General features: G+C 35.7%; 2 protein-coding genes across 8 annotated transcripts in view; one reads left to right on the top strand and one right to left on the bottom strand.

Annotated features, from left to right (window-relative positions):
* LOC134531646 (RNA polymerase-associated protein LEO1-like) overlaps window positions 1–19,184 on the top strand; it is a 241,029-nt gene that overhangs the window by 14,526 nt on the left and 207,319 nt on the right. The window lies entirely within an intron of this gene.
* The window catches only part of LOC134531644 (uncharacterized), a 784,236-nt gene that overhangs the window by 718,568 nt on the left and 46,484 nt on the right, over window positions 1–19,184 (bottom strand). The window contains exons 4-5 of one of the 7 annotated variants that reach the window (XR_010075054.1): window positions 18,590–18,615; window positions 14,006–14,491 (exon numbers count right to left, since the gene is read on the bottom strand). The exons of 4 other annotated variants lie outside the window; for them this stretch is intronic. The gene's annotated coding sequence lies outside the window, so the exon portion shown is untranslated. Of the gene's footprint in view, window positions 1–14,005; window positions 14,492–15,337; window positions 18,616–19,184 lie in introns of those variants that run through there. 2 more of the 7 variants (XR_010075053.1, XR_010075052.1) reach the window with 2 other exon arrangements.

The following is a 19,184-nucleotide window of genomic DNA, read 5'->3' as shown; positions in this document are numbered from 1 at the left end:
ATTCATTCCTTTCTTTCTCATGCCTCGACCTGATTCGTGAGGTCGTAAGTAGAGTCCACTGTTTTTTTTTACCAATGGCTATGGCTTCCTTGCTGGCGTTGTGTCGTTGTGCTTCTTTTAACTGCTTACGCTCATTCTTCGAAGTGTTTACTGCCCGCATTATACCGCTTTTTATACCGATGAGACCGCCGAGAGCACCCAATGCAGGCAAAAGCAAAGGCAGAAATCCTCCTATAATCTTCTTGTCGAGAGTCTTAATTTTTGCTTGTCTTTTTGCACGCCTTCACCAGTCTTGCGTTTTGTCTTGCATGAGTTAGTCTTTGTCTTGATGTAGCTGGCTCGACGAGCACCTAGTCCTAATTTGGTCTTTGCCTTCAAGAATTTGGAAAAGCCCCAAGCCGCGATTTTCTCTCCTAGTCCCGCGTTCGTCGATTTACTTATATCTTCGGCTTCCTGTGCCAATATCTCGTCGGCCCGGTGTCTGGATTCCAGATCCTTGCTTAATGAATATGTAATATCGTGCTGCTTGCAGTTTTCGTCGAGAGAATTAATGCCCACCTCACCGCGAGCTAACCTTTTCGCTAGTTCAGTGCCGGGGCCGCAGAATCAGTAGCCGGGTATGTGTACCTGGAATGGCAGATTGTTTATCAGCAGGTTCACGAGTCCTGCACCGATGTGTTTTTTGTTCTTACCTCTTTCAGTAATTGCGCACAACTGACCAGAAAGTATAAATATTCCTCTTTCAATAAATTTTTTGTCAGTACAATGCAAGTCGTCAAGCAAGAAGTGTGTTTGCCCGTGCGCATTACGTAAGACGATGTATTTAGTGCACGTAAAACACGACATGGGTTACTGTTGCCTTCTGCCGAACAATGACTAATGGTGGGTTCGTCCAACTGCGGTAAAACGTGCGTTCTACTGAGTTTATTAGAGTAACCAAACTGTCTTAGGTTCGAAAATGTTTACCTCTATTCCAAATCGTTACAACAGCCAAAGTACCAGCGACTAGCTAAAGTTATACAATCGGTGGATGGTCTGGAGTATTTCCCGTTTAATGATAATGCGGATGTGGTACCTCCAAGCGAAACAAAAGCCAATTCCGAGTTTGTTTTCGACGATGAAATGTGCGAGAAGCAAGGCATAATACAAGAGTACTTTTCCATGGGCAGACACGCCAAGGTAGACTACGTTTACCTGTGTCAGACGTACAGTCGTATTCCAAATCATCTCCCACGAGACAACGCAAATGTCATAGTGCTATTTCGCATGACGAACTTAATTTATGTCATGCTTATGACGATCACGTAAACACCAACATAACATTCCAGGAATTCAAAGACATGTGCTCCTTGTGTTGGAAAGACGAATATGGATTCCTAGTTATAGCCAAAGACTGGCCTCTATGTAAGGGCGGATAAAGACGAGGTTTCGATCAGTTTATCGTCAAACATGAGTCATAGCATTTCAAGATTCGCTCGTAGCATTCTAGACTTATGTATTGCTCTCAAGTCTCATGACGACATTATCCGCAAATACATTGCTCTACTGGCTCAAAAGTAGAAAGTGTGAAAAACGAATTACTAGAGTATCGCGTTGCCATCGACCAGCGTGTGGAAGCTTCGGATTCTCGAATTCGCGACATGATAGAAGCATAGAATGCACAAAGACGTGACGATTTGAGGACTTTTCAAAGTAGTCTGATAGCATCACTAACTCACTTGTCAACAAATTCAGATTTAGTGAAACACAAGAAAGAAGTTTCTGCAAACGAAGAAAAAAGTATAAAAGGAGGTCTTGCAATATGTTTCCAGCCAGTACAATGTCGGACCTGGCCAGTGACCTTCATCGAGCTATACAGTCCGTTCGTAAAAAATATCTACTTGCTAGACGAACCAGACTTGTACGTGAGATGGAAAATTAAGGGATATTTAAACCAATCTCTAGTCGCCTTGACGAACATATAAAAAAAATGAAGAACCAGTCATCAATGTGAAAACAGAAGTTGAAGAAGAAATGCCAACTGTAAAGAAGAGAATGTATGAACTAGATCGTGAAGAAGAGGAATAAACGAGTACAGAGTCCATGCACTGTAGCCTGCTACCCCGTGCCGCAGCGTGCAGCCCACGTCCGTCCCTACCAGGACAGCCAGTTACAATCATTCTGTTTGAACTCCGCTGACTTTAAATTTACCATGGCAAGTCGCGTAGACACGGTAGGGATGCAAAAACTAAAATAAAATGCTTGCTTATGCGTTGAGTAGATTATTGCATCATTCGTAAATTTATTCTGACACATAAAAAAAGATAAATTATAATACATGGACTACTTACAAGTGGCATAAAATACATAAAAGATATAAAAAATTACAATCCTGACGTGATGCCCGGCCTTAGCGATCACGTTACCTACAACACCAAGGCTTTGCCTTCGCATAAGTCTAAGACCGTACTCGAAACACGCGGGGGCGAGGGGAAGTCCACACCAAAGCTTGCCTACCGTCCCAAACCAACTTCTTCTTCCACCAATAACAAATTAAAGTTTTACTTACAGTAATTCTCACCGTGTAGTAGGGATTTACCAAAACTGTAGCGCCTCCGGGTACCCGGGCTGTAGACTCGGCATAGGTGACACATGTAGCACTGTCAAATTGCAGCGGTCTTCGCACTTCGGGACGAGGTGCGTTAACACTCGCGTTTCACCAAAAGGTTAAAATCGCTTACAGTAAATACGTTGCCGTTCCTGCCAAATTATAAATAAAAATCAGCTGATGCAGGCCGCGGCCACGATAGTTCCGCATAGCAGTCTCCAGGGTTAACAGCTAACAACGGCCGTGTGGGTTGCGTCCATACTCCCGTGCACGGAGCTACACCGAGACCCCATATTCATGGAACTATCAGCTGTTCCGTCGTCGGTCAAAGCCCGCGAGCCACTGTCTTCGCCAGAGTCCAACCAGTCTCTCCCCCGCAATCGTCACACACCCGTGACGTCATCCACCTCCCTCCGCTAATTCCCCCTCTTTCATACGTGGACAAGTCCATTCAACAGAGGTAAATGGCCGCACGGAAAACCAAAGTTTTTGATTAATTTTAACTGAGACTTTTGAATACATAAATAAAAATAAATATGAAAGCATTAACTAAAAAATTAAGTTAACATTAAAATTAAACATAGTTAAACATTAAACATAATAACATGAGACACCAAAAGTGTCTCAGCACAAGAAAAAAATACCGAAAAAGGGACACCAAGTTAATGTAATGGTCCGACAATACCTGATATCGTTTACGAGTCGGAATAAAGACATGACCTATGGAGTGTACAGTAAACATAATAAGTGGAACCTCGGTGCTAAAGAAATAGACTTTCTACCAGGAAATATCGTGCACATAGAAGAGTTCAAAACGCAAGGGACTCCGCGTTTGTACGAATTGCTGTTTCGCAGGGAGCCTAAAGGATATTATCACAAAGGCTTACAAGAGTACAAAAAACTGCTAGAGCTAACCAATGCACATTTTCGCGATAACGATCCAGATAGTGGTGTATATAAAGACGAATATCATGAAAAGATCGACATTCTCGCTAATCTCTTCAGTGAACTAACAATACATGGTGAAGGTTTAAAAAAGCTAGAAAGTGGTCAGATATTTGACTATGTATATTGGGACGACCCCAATGAATTAGTTGATCGCCTTAGAATTCTACATGCTTCGCTTAGTGTAGGAAACTATTCGCATATCAAATAAATAGTCTCCATACTTGAAGAACTGAGGGAAGCCCGCTACATACAGTGAGTCGAACCGGAATCGCTCACCAACTTCATGCTCCTGCTAGACGAAAATAACTTCGTCGCAAAGTCATCATTCGCGGAATTGATGATTTATTCCAGGCGGACATTGTTCAGATGATTCCATATTCCCGATTGAATAAAGGTTTCAAGTGCATGTTGACAGTCATCAATGTTTATAGCAAGTTCGCTTGGGCTATACCTTTAAAATCAAAGTCTGCAACTGAAGTAGACAAGGCCATGGATAATATTGTGCGGGATGGTTGTGTACCGTCGCACCTGCAAACGGACCTCGGGAAAGAATTCTACAATGCAACCTTCAAGGCTTTGATGAAGAAGAATGACATCAAACACTTTTCTACATTTAGAAATGTCAAAGCCTCCGTTGTCGAACGGTTTAACAGAACTTTGCGTTCCAAGATGTGGCGACAGTTCACGGCTAATGGAAATTACAAGTGGCTTGACATCTTGCCAAAACTAATAAGCGAGTTTAATTCCACGGTCCATTCTACCACGAAAATGAAGCAAAAGGACGTAAAGGACAATCGCCTGCTTCGAACAGTGTTTTCCAACACGAAGAAGAAAGATCCACGATAGCTTAAAGCTAACGTCGGTGACATTGTGCGAATCTCCAAGCAGAAAGGTATCTTCGAGAAAGGTTTCACTGCGAACTGGAGTCCCGAACTTTTCCGTGTGACACATGTAGGTGAATCAGAGCCTAGGACCTACTACCTCGAAGATTTGGACCACAAACCTATCAGTGGTGGCTTCTATGCCGAAGAGATTAAGCCTACGTTGTATCCCGATACGTACTTGGTGGAGAAGATTATAAAACGAAAAAATGGACGGTCATACGTCAAGTGGTGGGGCTTTCCACCTCGCTTTAATTCGTGGGTGGCAGATGCAGAAATCGATAAATCCTCAAGACTTTAGTAATTTTTCTGTGTTTTTTTGTACTTGTAGTAGTGTAGAATTTATGTAATATATTTTTTTTAATATAACTTGTGGTGTTTTTATTTTCTCAAACATAACACTTTTTAGTATTTTTTTAAAATTAAAGTTGTTTTATATCATCCTGGGATCGAACCAAGGACAGGAATCGATCGAATCAATCAGTATATTAAAGAGTTATTTTTTAATGAATTTATATCTTTTTTCCATTAAAATCGGATAATGAATAAAGATTTTCAAGATGGCGTTCGTAACGATCTTTGATACAGTGGTGACATAATTCAAAATGTCGGGTGTGGTGTAAGATGTTTTTTATTACTTTTTATTGAGAATTTTTAAAATATATTAATAAATTACTGGTTTACTCTCGCCGGAAATCGAACCAAAGACCGAAAACAATTAGGTAACTAAAATTTTGAAGTAGGCAATTTTTAAAATTTTTTTTTGGTTTTTTTGAAATTATAGCATTAAAATTACAGATTTTCAAGATGGCGGCCGTTATCCATAATTGCAACAGTTACATCTTAATACAAGATGGTGGTTCTGTCTCGAACAGGTGGTGCTATTATTACTTAAAATTTAAAAAACTTACAAGTTCGAATATGCATGTAATTTATATATATACCTTATTTAATTCTCAGTTTGGTAAATGTCTCGATGTTCGTGCAGTTAAAGGCGTATGTTTTTCAACCTAGAGATCAGAGCTGCGATGGTTCGATTCACAGCTCTTCCAATGTATTTTGCATAAAAAAAATTTAATTTGATATGTCGATAAGGACCATAATAGCTCTGGTAGGTAATGGAACATCGACCTTATGTGATGAGACAGAGCGATGCTGGTGCTCTTTAGGAACAAACAGTGAAAACAAATTCGACTGTATCCAAGATGGCGGCCTCCAGTGGAAAATAAAAAAAAATCGATATAGTGGCCGTGACAAAAATTCCATCATGAATGAGAGGGGCGCTCGATTTAAAGATGGCGGATCCAATATGGCGAATCCAATATGGCGGATCCAATATGGCCCCGGGGTCAAAGTCAAAGGTCAAGGTCTCGGGCATCCAAGATTGCCGCCGTGATGTCACAATCCAATATGGTGGTTGGCACCACAGTCACCACACCCTGGAACCTTGTCCCTGGAGCCCCCAAACTATACTACTTAGATTTTTTTTTCAAATAACATATACTAAACACATCAAAACTCCCCTCACTGCTTGTCGGGAAATTGACAGTATGAACGATTACACACTAAACGATTTTACTTTGAGTGCTTTAAGACCGAACGGTATTAGGCCAACATTTTCATACTGAGTTATTTTAAGTATAAAGGTTTAGCTGAGTTTATTTTCGACTAAATTGATTTTGGCTCAAAGATTGTAGGTTTTATGAATTAGGTTTGGTGTGTTAGTATAAAAGGGCAGGTATGTAAGTTAAAGTACAGTTAACTTTCCTATGGCTAAAAATATAGTGTTTGTAAAACATAAAGAGTTTAAGGGCCAGTTATATGAACCTTGGCTAAGCCTATGGCTACAATTAAACTGGAGGATACCTCTTATTTTCGTTTTACGACCCCTAGTTAGCGCCTAACTCCGAGATAACCCTTCGGCTAACATATCCCGTGGATGAACCGATGGCTAGCTAGTTAACCTGAGAGCAAGCAAGTACCAGGAAAGAAAATGGCGAGATATAAGGCGGGGTTATTGTTGACAGTGATAGTGAGGATAACTATTTCCGAAATTCCAGTATAATTTAATGCAAACTTCGATAACTGATTTAATGTTGCACACAAAATGCTTCTTTGCCGCGACATTTGATTACAAATTATGTAATGTGATAATTTAGTCAGGTCTATCGGTGAGTCATATATTCTATTTTTCTTTAATTAAATACATGTAGACCTATTGCTGTGTCGTATTGTGCGGTAACAAGATTTCCCACACATTAATTAGGTTTATTATTGTTTATTTTAATTAAGAGTATTGAATTATGTTATGTTTATTTTCTACCTTTGATGTTTACAGCTGCAGACTATATTTTACAAACACTTATTTTCTCAGTCCAACGATATAATAACAGTTGAATATATTTTCGAACATTAACTTATAATATTGTTTGTTATTTTCTTTGTTTTCAGCACGGACTTTTTTATATGTTTGTAATCTCTTTGGTTCAAGTTTGTTGTTAAATTTAATTATTTTTCTTTTAAATTGTATTATATCTTACCTGATTCTTTGCCGCGGGTTGTTGTCTGGGGTAGCAGTCACTAACCCGAAAGTCATTTGGCCGAAATTTCGGCCTAGTGCCTTTCGGCCTAGTGCCTGTCGGCCAAGTGCTTTTTGGCCTAGTGCCTGTCGGCCTAGTGCCTGTTGCCAGAGTTAAGACATATTCCCAGTGATATAAATATTAGAATTTTCGGCCTACTGCCTGTCGGCCTAGTGCCTGTCGGCCTAGTGCCTGTCGGCCTAGTGCCTGTTGCCAGAGTTAAGACATATTCCCAGTGATATAAATATTAGAATTTTCGGCCTACTGCCTTTCGGCCTACTGCCTGTCGGCCTAGTGCCTTTCGGCCTAGTGCCTGTCGGCCTAGTGCCTTTCGGCCGAGTGCCTTCGGCCTAGTGCCTTTCGGCCTAGTGATTTTCGGCCTACTGCCGCGGCCCCAATATAAATATTAGAATTTTCGGCCTACTGCCTGTCGGCCTAGTGCCTGTCGGCCTAGTGCCTTTTGCCAGAGTTAAGACATATTTCCAGCGAGATAAATTTTTAATTTTTCGGCCTAGTGCCTGTCGTCATAGTGCCTGTCGGCCTAGTGCCTTTCGGCCTACTGCCTTTCGGCCTACTGCCTTTCGGCCTACTGCCTGTCGGCCTAGTGCCTGTCGGCCTAGTGCCTGTCGGCCTAGTGCCTTTCGGCCGAGTGCCTTCGGCCTAGTGCCTTTCGGCCTAGTGATTTTCGGCCTACTGCCGCGGCCCCCAATTAAAAACTAATTTTTAATGATGCCAAAGAAGTATAACTTCTCATGCGCGTACTTAAGTACACGCAAACATTTTTTAAATTTAATTTCTTATATATATAATTTTTCTCCCTACCTAGGGCACTCATAATTCTTTTAAATTTCCCGTGTATGTTTTTAATGTCATTCGAGTTGTACAATTTTTTTTATCAAATTGGTCATTATTTATACTTTGTTTCATTTTGGAAACATACGTATTTAAGTATTATGACAAATAAAAAAAATTAGGATCACTAACATTTTTAGGTTTTTATTGTGTTGATAGTTTGTAGTTTAATATTATGTAGGTACATAAATTCTTTAACTTATAAATTTCTTCGAAATTTATTCATAGGTTTTTTGGTGTGTATAGTTTGCAGTTTAATATTATGTATGTACGTAAATTATTAAGCATACAGTTATTTATTAATTTATTTAGATAATTATTCATAGGTAGGTAATAAGCTTTCTATTTGTCAATATTGTTATTATGGTAGATATGAGTATACAGTAAATGCCTACATTCTTAAATTCCTTTATATCTTTTTCGATTTGGAGTGTTCCCGAGCCATTTTGGGGTCCTCAACATCACCCCCCCCCCCTCCAAGGTGCTTAAAGCCCCAAAATTTCGAAAGTTTTAAATTTTTTTTAAATCTATCTCTTTCGATTTTAAGTGTTTTCGAGCCATTCAGGGTCCTCGACTCGAACCCCCCGCCCCCTTCTGGGAACAAACCCCCAAAATTTTGACAATTTCAGGAATTTCAAATATCTATTCTTTCAAGATGGAGTGTTCCAAACCATTCGAGGTCCTGAACATCCACTTTCCGCAAAAGTTAAAGCCCTTAAATTTCGAAATATAAGAATATTTATAATTGGATGTTGGCATGTATGACGTCGATAAACTCTTAAACCGTTTTACCGATCGCCATGAAAGTTGGCATATCGAAGTGTTTTTATCATGGAGAAGGTTTTTATGCTAACCATTTTTTTGTTACTCGCCGCTGGATGGCGCTGTAGCGCATCAACTTCTAAACCTTTCAACCGATCGCCATGGGTAAACAGATAACCATAGGTCACAGATACACAAATAGTAATTATGTGTCATTTCTTAATGTCCACCACACTGGACATATCGCTATCCATTTTGCTGTAACTCGCGGACAATATATCACCCGGTGTTCAGCCCGGGCAAAACCGGGTACTGCAGCTAGTATCTTATATATAAAATTCTCGTGTCACAGTGTTAGTTATCATACTCCTCCGAAACTGCTTGACCGATTTTGATCAAATTTTGTATGCATATTCAGTAGGTCTAAGAATCGGCTACTATCTATTTTTCATACCCCTAAGTGATAAGGGTTGTCCACCCCAAACATTTTTTTAAACATTTTGGACAAATTTTTTTTATTTTTTATTTTTTCATAATGTGGCATTAAAAAATACATACAACCCTAAATTTTCACCATTCTATCACCTACCCTTAATTTTTATTAGAATTTTATATTTTTAAACCCCGGTCGATAGCTGATCAATTAACAAATGATCATTCTTCCCCGCCTACAGCGAGCTCATTAACTGGATTAACACATAGACCACATATTAATATTAAATTCCATCCCTAAGGGAGTGAAAAATGGATAATTTAATTTTATAACAGAAACAATCATAGGTCATAGACATACAAATAGTGAGTGAGTGTCATTTCTTTATGTCTACCACACAATCATACACATAGTAAGGTCTGGCAAATTCATATTTTTCTCCTTGGTGAGACCAGCCCGCTTAGTCGAGCTCGCAACGGCTAGCAAAATAAAGGCGCTCATAACAGTTTTGTTTTTAACTTCGTCAATAGATAGAGTTAGTTGCCATGAATTTTAAACGTACCATCGTTTGATGCGTTTGTCATGTCTTTAATTTTCGTTTGTTTGTGCCGTATGCGTTTCTATACCACTCATCCAATTGCGATGAAATTTTGGTGAGTTGTTATGCGCATAACCGTGAATGTTTCTGAGACGGTATAACTATTTTGCAATATTTGGAGCACAAATAGTTTCAAAAATGTGTTTATTTCATATTATATAGCGGCACTTCGTCTGTTTTTGTTGTATAAGTGCGCACGCATGACACAATTTATTTAAATATAAAAGAGAGTCAGAGAAAGCGTGATATATATAGAGTGAGATAGAGAGAGACAAAGAGATAAGTTGAGATAGAGCGAGGTATAGAGAATGAAATAGGTTATATAAAGAGATATATAGATGTATAGAGCTATATAGAGATTTATATATAGAAGAGATAGAGATAGTGTGAGGTATATATGTAAATATGTAGATATAAAGAGATAAATAGCGATAGAGAGATACATTGATATATAAATATGTAGATAGAGATAAATATATGTTTATAGAGATGGATAGATGACTTGTATATGTATAACTACTTCAAACATATTACAAAACAAAACTGAATGAGGCATTGTAATGCATGCCGAGCATTAGCTAGATAATGGAATCTTTTCAATATTAGTAATCTCTTATTTTTAGTTTTTCTATAGTGCTTTATAGAGTCTAGACTACATACAGACCACCAATTTTAAGATGTATACATGTAAATAACTATACACTGGCAGAACGTCTGTCGGGATCTGAAAGTGATATAAATTATTTTGCACACTTTACATTCAAATTAAGAAGACATTTACTAACTACAACTGATTTCGAAAAAGGTACCCTTCACCGTGTGTTCAGCCGGGGCAACGCCGGATACTGCAGCTATAAATTCCCTAGAAATAATTTATATAGCAAAACAACGTTTGCCGGGTCAGCTTGTGTATATATATATATATATATATATATATATATATATATATATATATATATATATGGCCACGAATATTCAAGCGTACATGGAGAAAACCAACAGAAGTCTCGTCAGGAATGACCTGAAGCACTTGGAGAAACAAACAAAATATTGACAGCAATAATCAGAAGCACATGGAGAAAAAAAATTATTGACAGAAATAACAGAAATATTCAGGAGCACACGATGAAAACTGACGCATGTTTTTTCCTAATCAAGAGTCGTGAATAAAAAAAATTAAGTAAAAAAAATACAAACAAATTCCGGGTTGTGCTAGAACTATATCCTTGCTGAAAGAAGAGAAAATCAGAAATTAAATTTTTCCAAACGTTTTTCAAAATTATATATATAATGTTTTATATAAAAAGGGGAAAAATATGGAAATACTCCGGCGCTTCAAGTTGTTAGACATGTCCACTAGATGCAGTACAGTACCTGTTGCTCGCAGCTTCCTCGAAGGCAAGCTTTCTGACAAGTAAATAAGGAATTATGCTGTGTCTTGGCCAGCTTATCAGCATATTCTGAACCCCATTAATATATGTTTTCGTGGCACTTTCGAAGAAAGGAGTGAAGTTCGTGATAAATATCTCAGTTGAATGTGACATCATTTTGTCCGGGTGGAACATAACATCTTGTAGCGTTATATTTAGATCCTAACTGGGGAAAGTGTTTTACAACATAATTTATAAGCTGTGGTTTTAGTAGTTCACCTGTCTTGCTCGTAGTACATATTATCGTATGACTAGTACACAAATATGTAAAACATTGGATTTAAAAATGTATAATGTATCTCAAAGAAATAAAAATATTGTAGTTTATTTCATGTAAAATAAATTATTACCTTATTCGGATACTAATTCAAGAATTTTGCGACTATAAGGACCACATTTGAGACTTCAAGAAATTTACAACATATGTATTTTTTTCAGAAGGAATTCCCAAAATACAGTATTAATATAAAATCATTTATTTTATATTTATACAATTGTAAGTAAGAAAATTTTCTTTACGAAATTTAATGTTTTGTTTAAAATAGTTATATATGTATACTCACTTTATTCCAAAGCGTTAGAAATACCGGTAATTAAAAATATTAGAAATAAAGTTCTTTTTAAGGCTATATTCCAATAATCTTTGCACGTGAAACAAATGTTATTTCTACATAAATATTTTCATTTTAGAACATTAGCAATAACCCTAACATATAATATATTTGATACACAATAATAAACTGTTTGAATTTTTTCATAAGTACTTTTTCAAATATTTTCTTTAAAACAAGTTTCATAAACAATAATTATCAAAAACTAAAAAATATATTTAGTCTTCTGTTTAAAATCTAGATGAAATGTTTCCAAAAAATAAAATTTATTTTTAATTTTTGATACCCTTGTGATTTTTTGTTCCCTTTATGAGAAAAATAAGGTTATAATTGTTAAAAAGTTAAAGGTATTATTTAATTTTTATTAAACATTATCTAGCATAAAAAATTATTAATTACTACTTTTTTTCTTTTAGCAGTATAATACAATACATTTATATGTTAAAAAATCTTTCAACTGACATTTATTTAAAACCGACAAAATAAACAAGATATTAAGGCATATTTAACAATCAAATTTAAAAGAAAATTTTCTAATAAATACATTTAAATTTTCCAATAACCTAAATAAGATGCCATTCATGCATTAATACAGTTATAAGTGCAAGTTATGACCATTTTTGTAACCAACAACTAATAAACTCTAAAATTTAATTACAAAATTAGATTGAGTGAAGATTCTTTGTAATAATTAAAAAATTTTGTTAGTTAAATTTTGCTATATATACGATATAACATATTTCCAATTTTAATACAAATATTGTTTCTAAAAGTTTAAGGATGTGCTTCATTTTGTTTTTCTGAATTTACCTAAATCAAGATGTGTCTTTAGTTGTCATTGAAAAAAATATTTTTATACAAAAAGATAAATTATTATATATTTAAAGAAGTTTAAACATTATAAAACGCATGGATTACATGTTTAGGCAGAAATTTTTGAAACATGCACAATGATATTTTTCTTTAATATACGATATTTTGTATACATAACTTTATTCTCAATAACTTTTCTTGATGTTTGTAAAGTGTGATACAATAATTTTTGAACCAAACCATTTTCATTAAAACACATCATTTAAATGAACGGTTTTCGAATAAATATATCAAAAATTTTAGTAATTGATTGTAATAACTATAATAATGTAATTTTTTTTTAAATTTGAGATATTTGCCATTATTGATTCTATGGACAAAGTTCTAAGAACTTTGTATTAAGTGTTGAGTAACATGCACTTAAAAATGTGTAGGAAATCTTCTCTAAAATTAATATTTATTATAGAATTACAAATAAATTAATAAAAAATATATATTTTTAAATATTTGATGAAAGCATAACTGTTATTTTCAACCCAAAAAGTCTTTGTAAATAAAATCAACAAAATATGTGTTAGCAAAAATCTTCATACATAGAATCGTTATCGTTTTATTTATTCAACGGATGATGATTATTGTTCGAGTAAAATTATTTTGTATAAACTCAGTTAAATATCTTGATTTTATTAAAGAATAAAAGGTTTGTTATAAATGAGAGAAGAAAATATAGCATTTACAGTAAATAATCCTCACTCATTTAGGGAAATTACAGTGTGAAATGTAAGATTATATAAATGACAGAAGATAGGCAACATAATAAAAAAAAAACAAAGTTTGAATAAAAAAATTCCCACTTGTATTTTAAGGAAATATTTTGCAATTTTAATGAATGCAATGTTTTAAATATTTTGCTGAATTAATACAAAATTAAATATTATTTAGAGTCTAAATGTAATTGTAGTTGTTGATTACGTTGTTTTCACTCTCCCCTGCGATGATAGAAGGCAGTGACAGTCCCCACGACTTGCTACGAGCAGTCTCATTTAAACGCGTCAGCCATAACATTGCAAGCTTAATTCGCTAGAAACAACTGCTCTTAAAACACCGCGATTATCACGACAGCTGCTCATATTTTCCATTTTAGTGAGAATAATACATAAACAATATACTGATAAAATTTAAAGAGGACCACGTAATGAGTGCTAGAAAAAAACCGTTTTCATTGTTTTTGTCTTTAATAAGCTCGAAAATCAAACTCATAACAATAAGAAATAACATTATTACTTCATACTTCGTCGAATGCGACTGCCTCCAATTTGTTACAACTTAATAATTTTAGGATGATTTTAAAAAATAAATATTTAAAAAATAATAATAAATGATTTTTTTAATACTAATAACATTCAAAGTATAGATTATTATTAACTCATATAAATACATATTAAAACCTATGTCGATTAAAATCATATTAATAATCATATACAGCACAATATGTATAGGCCTATATCTAATTATCCAAATCTTTAATAAACTTATCACTTTCAGATAGTTTTTGTCCAAAGTTTATGAATTTACTTTCATCTGTATATGCAGCCTGTTTAAATCTACGAAAACATTGGACAATGTAAAAAAATTCCATTCAAGAAAACATGACTTCAAGTTCCGTAATTTAATGCGGCCGAAAACCAATAGCTAAGTTCGCTGCGGCAAAATGTCACTATTAAATTACTTGAAAATACGTATCCGAACAAACAACGATTACTTCGACACGTAAATTCACTGCTTGGTGACGTTGTGCTAAATGTTTTACCGGAACTGGCCAGTTACTTGCTTGAGAATGTACTGGGAAGGGCGCCGGCGATCATGTAGCAAATTGTAAAATTGCTTCCCACAGTTTCACTTGTTGCCGTGCCCGACACAGCCTTGCCGGACACATGAAGGACGTATCTTGTGGCCGAAGTCCACAGCTGAAGGTTGACGAAGAACACATGTGGAACCTGAAGACGAATAACGAACCACCAAATTGCCAATTATGTAGTATCATGTCACGCTCTATCACCACACGCCCTTCACTTCCGTAAAATTATCTTTACGTCTTAAAACAGTTACGCTTTCATAAACTTCAAAGCCATCCTCAGGCCTATCACGCCCGCTGAATTTCCCAGCACAGCCACGGACCGGCTAAAGAACGTCATGTTTCGCGAGAAATCCGCGCGCGAGGTGTCGACGCAAAGATGGCCGCCCGTCGACTGGCGACTGTCCGCACCTCACGGCTCGGCCGCCGCACGACGCTGTATTCGTGCGCCAAACATAGTACCCCCGTTTCTGCATTACTTAACAACACGCCAATTATTTAAGGCATGTCCAGAATTGCGTTTTAGTTTGCTCATTAAAAAATAAAAAAGTAAAAATATTCTAAAAAAATAACACAATTAAAATACTTAACATAAACTAAAATTTATAATTTAGATTTGAATATCTATAGAATGTTCTGTTTATGTTTTTTAATATCGTGAAGACATCCTAAGCAATATCTTAAAACTAAATAAACCAGAATAAAAACCCACAAGAAACTGTAACTAAAAAATAGCCAGCAAAAATATTAATACAAAAAGGGAAATAAAGTGTTTTCCAAAAGTGGCACGGGACATATTGTGTTTCCTTCAACATTACTTCTCTCGCGCTGGCGTGTTTTATAATTTTTTAAAAATTTCCAAACGACTTAACAAAAAATTCACTCTTTTAAATAAAATACTATTTTATGTATTGTTTCTATTTAAAATAGAAAAAAACATTACCAATTTATGCAAAGACAAAAATTCAATATATAAAGTCATGGAAATACGAAAGGAAATGTAATACAATTTGCATAATTGCCATATAATAAGAAAAAAAACGTGATTTTAATGTTGTGACCAGTACATAGGCTTAAATAATTCTTCCGTACATTTGGAAAAAATTTACATGAAGTTAAGTTCATTTCAAAAAAGTTTTATAACCAGCGTAACAATTGTAATTTGTATGTGTGCACTGAAACTAAACGAATAGCTGGAGGAGTTAAAGAAACCGTCCATTTTACCGTCGTTTCATTCGTAAAAACTGAAGTCATGCAGCATTAGGTAACGCAGCTATCTTTGTGCGGATTTCTTAAAGAAACAGCAGGAGCTGCCGCAACGCGTGCGTCGCTGCTGCATGCGGTAGTGCGATGCACGAAGCAGCGGGAGGTCGCCGGCGTCAAGGGTGTATCTGTGTTTGTGAGGCGGGATGGTAAGTGCGACGCTCGCTGGTATTAGCGTGGCATCACCTCTAAGCGCAAGGCTCTGAACTGGCGCGCAGTCTTCTCTCCGTGCTTAGAACAACTATGAAATTTGAGCGATGACCATAACATTATACAGCGGAGAAATGAAGATAAAGATGTTACTCAAGTTCATTAAGTGTTTTCACCACTGCAATAGGAATGTTGTCCAAATATTCGAGCTAGTAGGTCCTAGGCATTTATTCGCAAATGTGGGTCACATGGAAATGTTCGGGACTCAAATTCTCTCTCTGCCTTTCTGTTTGGAGATCCGCATAGTTTTGACAATATTAGCTTTTCCTTTTCGTGAATAATTCTTCGTCTTAATTGTTGGGAAAGATGGTTCGAAACAGGTGCTCAACATTTATATCTTTAGGCTTCATTTTCGTAGTAGAACACACCATGGAATTGTATTCACTTATTTGTCTCGGCAAGATATCCCACCACTTGTAAGTTCCATTAGCTATGAACTGGTGCCACAGCTTGGTGCACAAAGTTCTGTTAAACCTCTTGACTATGGAAGCTTGACATTACTAAATGTTGTGAATGTTTGATGTCCAACTTCTTCATCAAAGCATTGAAGGAGGTCATTGTAGAACTCAAAGCCGAGATCCATTTGCAAGTGCGACGGTACAAAACCATCGCGCAAAATGTCTGCCATTGCTTTGGTTACATCGGTCGCCTTCTCAATTTCACATCTCTGGCAAAAGCAAACTTGCTAGGCACATCGTTGAACATCAATATTTACTTGAAACCTTTATTAATTTTGGAATACGGTATCATCTTAACACAGTCCACCTGCGATGTATCACCAAATCCATGCCCTAAAACTTTGCATAGAAGGTATTTCTTTCTTACAGGAATGTGAAGTTTGAATGCGATTTCAGTTTGATTCATTGTATGTAGCCAGATTTCCTCAGTTATTTGAGTAAGAAGAATATTTCGTTGGTGTGTGAATGATTCCCTTCACTTAAAGAAGCCAGACGCAGTCTAAGACAATCGATCAGTAAGTTCGGGTCGGTCCATTACATATAGTCAAAGTTTAGCTACTTTTTAGTTTGTTTAAACTAACGCAATAGCCTATGCAGTAAGTTCACTGAAGAGATTAGAGAGAAGTTTGATTATAACTTGATCTTTATCTTTATATATACCACATTCTGAATTTTATCATGAAAAATTCATGAGTTAGCTTTGTCAGTTTTTGGTACTTTAGCAAATTTTGTTGGGAATAGCTTTAAGGTTCCTTGCGAAACATAAATTCGTTCAAACCTGGAGTCCCATGCATTTTATAATCCTCACCACACATGTTATTTCATGGCATCAAGTTTTTCTTTTGTGCTGCAGAATAATTGATTATGTATTCTGTCTATTCCATAATTCTGGTCATTATTCCGACTTTGAAAAATATTAAGTTTTTTCACAAAAGTGCATTTTCTTGGTGTGGATGTTATCATTTTTTCTAATGCAGAAACTCGGTATTCATAAAGTCCTCTTCTTCTCAATCTAGTTCATATTTCGTCTTTTTTTAATATTTGGTACCTCGTCATAAACTTTTGTCTTCACCATGATGGGCAGTTCTTCCTTACTTTTAAGTTTTTAAAGTTGAATAGTGATTGGTTTGAATGCTCTTTGTTTTCCATTTCACCTTAAAGTCTGACTATTCCGGAAATTAAGTTTTTAACACGAACAGAATGTATGGCATGATGATAGTAACTGGCTACGTCCAACATTCTGCTAGCTAAAACAAAATTAGAAATTATTTGTACTTTTAATTAATCTCCATTATCTTTATTGGTTTCTTCCATACACAAATCAATTTCAATATTATTTTATTCAACTAGATTTTTTGGTTACGAGTTACATAACAATAAATTCCGGTTAGTTTGAAAAGCCTTTAAATCGTCATTACTTTGTGCATTTGATAAATCGATCATCTCACTAAATAAAAAATGTGAGGCCTTCACATCCTGGTCGATGGCAACCAATACTGCAGTAATTGATTATTTTTACTTTATTCTTTTTGGTCAAGTAGCGGAAATTATTTCAGTATATCAGTGCCGTGAGACTTGAGGACAATATGCAGATCTTTTTCAATACTTGGAGCGTGACTGCTACGACCGAATTTAAAAATGCTATGACTCATGTTTTTCTATTACAGTATTAACTTATCAAAACATTTTCAGTAACTGCCCTTATAGAGAGCAGTCCTTAATGTCATAAAGAATGAGTATATGTTCAATTTTCCAGCAAAAGGAACAAATGTCTTTAAATTCTTGAAACAACGTGTCGGTTTTTATGTGATCGTAATGAGCGTGACATAAATTTAGTTCATCCATGTGTAAAAACACGGTGTTACATACACATTGTTCCGCAGCAAATTCTCAGTTATTTTGCCGTACATTTGACACAGATAAGGAAGTCTAATTTTGGATGTCTTTCCATGGAAAAGTTCTATTGTATAATGCCTGTTTTCTCGCACGCAGGCTCTTGCTTCGAAAAGTGGCACTACATCTACATAATAATTAAATGGAAAATATTTCAAACCTTTCACCAATTGTAAAATCGTAGCCATGCGCTGGTACTTTGGCTGTTGGAGATACTTTGAATATATGTATACGTTCTTGAATCTAAGACTGTTTTGTTCCTCCAGCGAACTTAAAATAACACTTGTTTTAACGCAGTTTGGCGGACCTGTGACTATGCATGTTATGGAAGTGGAAATAACTATTCATGTCGCGATTCGCATGATAAACAAATGAATGAACTTGTTGGAAATATAGGCTGACAGTATTTACTTAACTCTTCGAAGATGGCTCCAGGCTTAAGCTGCGAACAGAGAATATAAAACTTTAGAGAAATGTCACAGACATCGAACATTAATAAAAGCAACATTAAAACTAGGCGGAGCCCAAAATTGAAAGAGCATAAGCCACATATAAACAATAAGCGCACTTGTTTACATTATTTATCAAGTTATTTTAAGTTGATATTTTCTTAAAAAAATAATTGGGTATTAGTATGTTTATCCACAAAGTAGCCTACTATATGCATGTTATACAATCAGGCATAAACAACCACCACTATTTATTTTTAAACTTACCCATATTAAAAGCACAATGGTCATAAATTTTCTTTAGTTACAAACAACAAATAAACCATCAGAAAAATATTAGTGGTCAATTGTCAGAATCTAAACGATCAGTTTGGTCTTTAATTGTTAATTATGGCAAAATTTATCGAGGTTAGTCATCGAGTGGTATTATACTTGGGAGAATATTTACGATTCAGTAGTCTGGACTATCCACCACCGATACACAAAATAAAAATTTTTTGGGAAAAAAACATACCCGAAGTGTCAGAGTGGAAATGAATGTAAAAAAAGGTGATGCAGTGGA

This window comes from Bacillus rossius, chromosome 5 (genome assembly GCF_032445375.1).
Source record: "Bacillus rossius redtenbacheri isolate Brsri chromosome 5, Brsri_v3, whole genome shotgun sequence".
NCBI classification, from domain to species: Eukaryota; Metazoa; Arthropoda; class Insecta; order Phasmatodea; family Bacillidae; genus Bacillus; species Bacillus rossius.
This window is presented reverse-complemented; position numbering and strand designations above follow the sequence as displayed.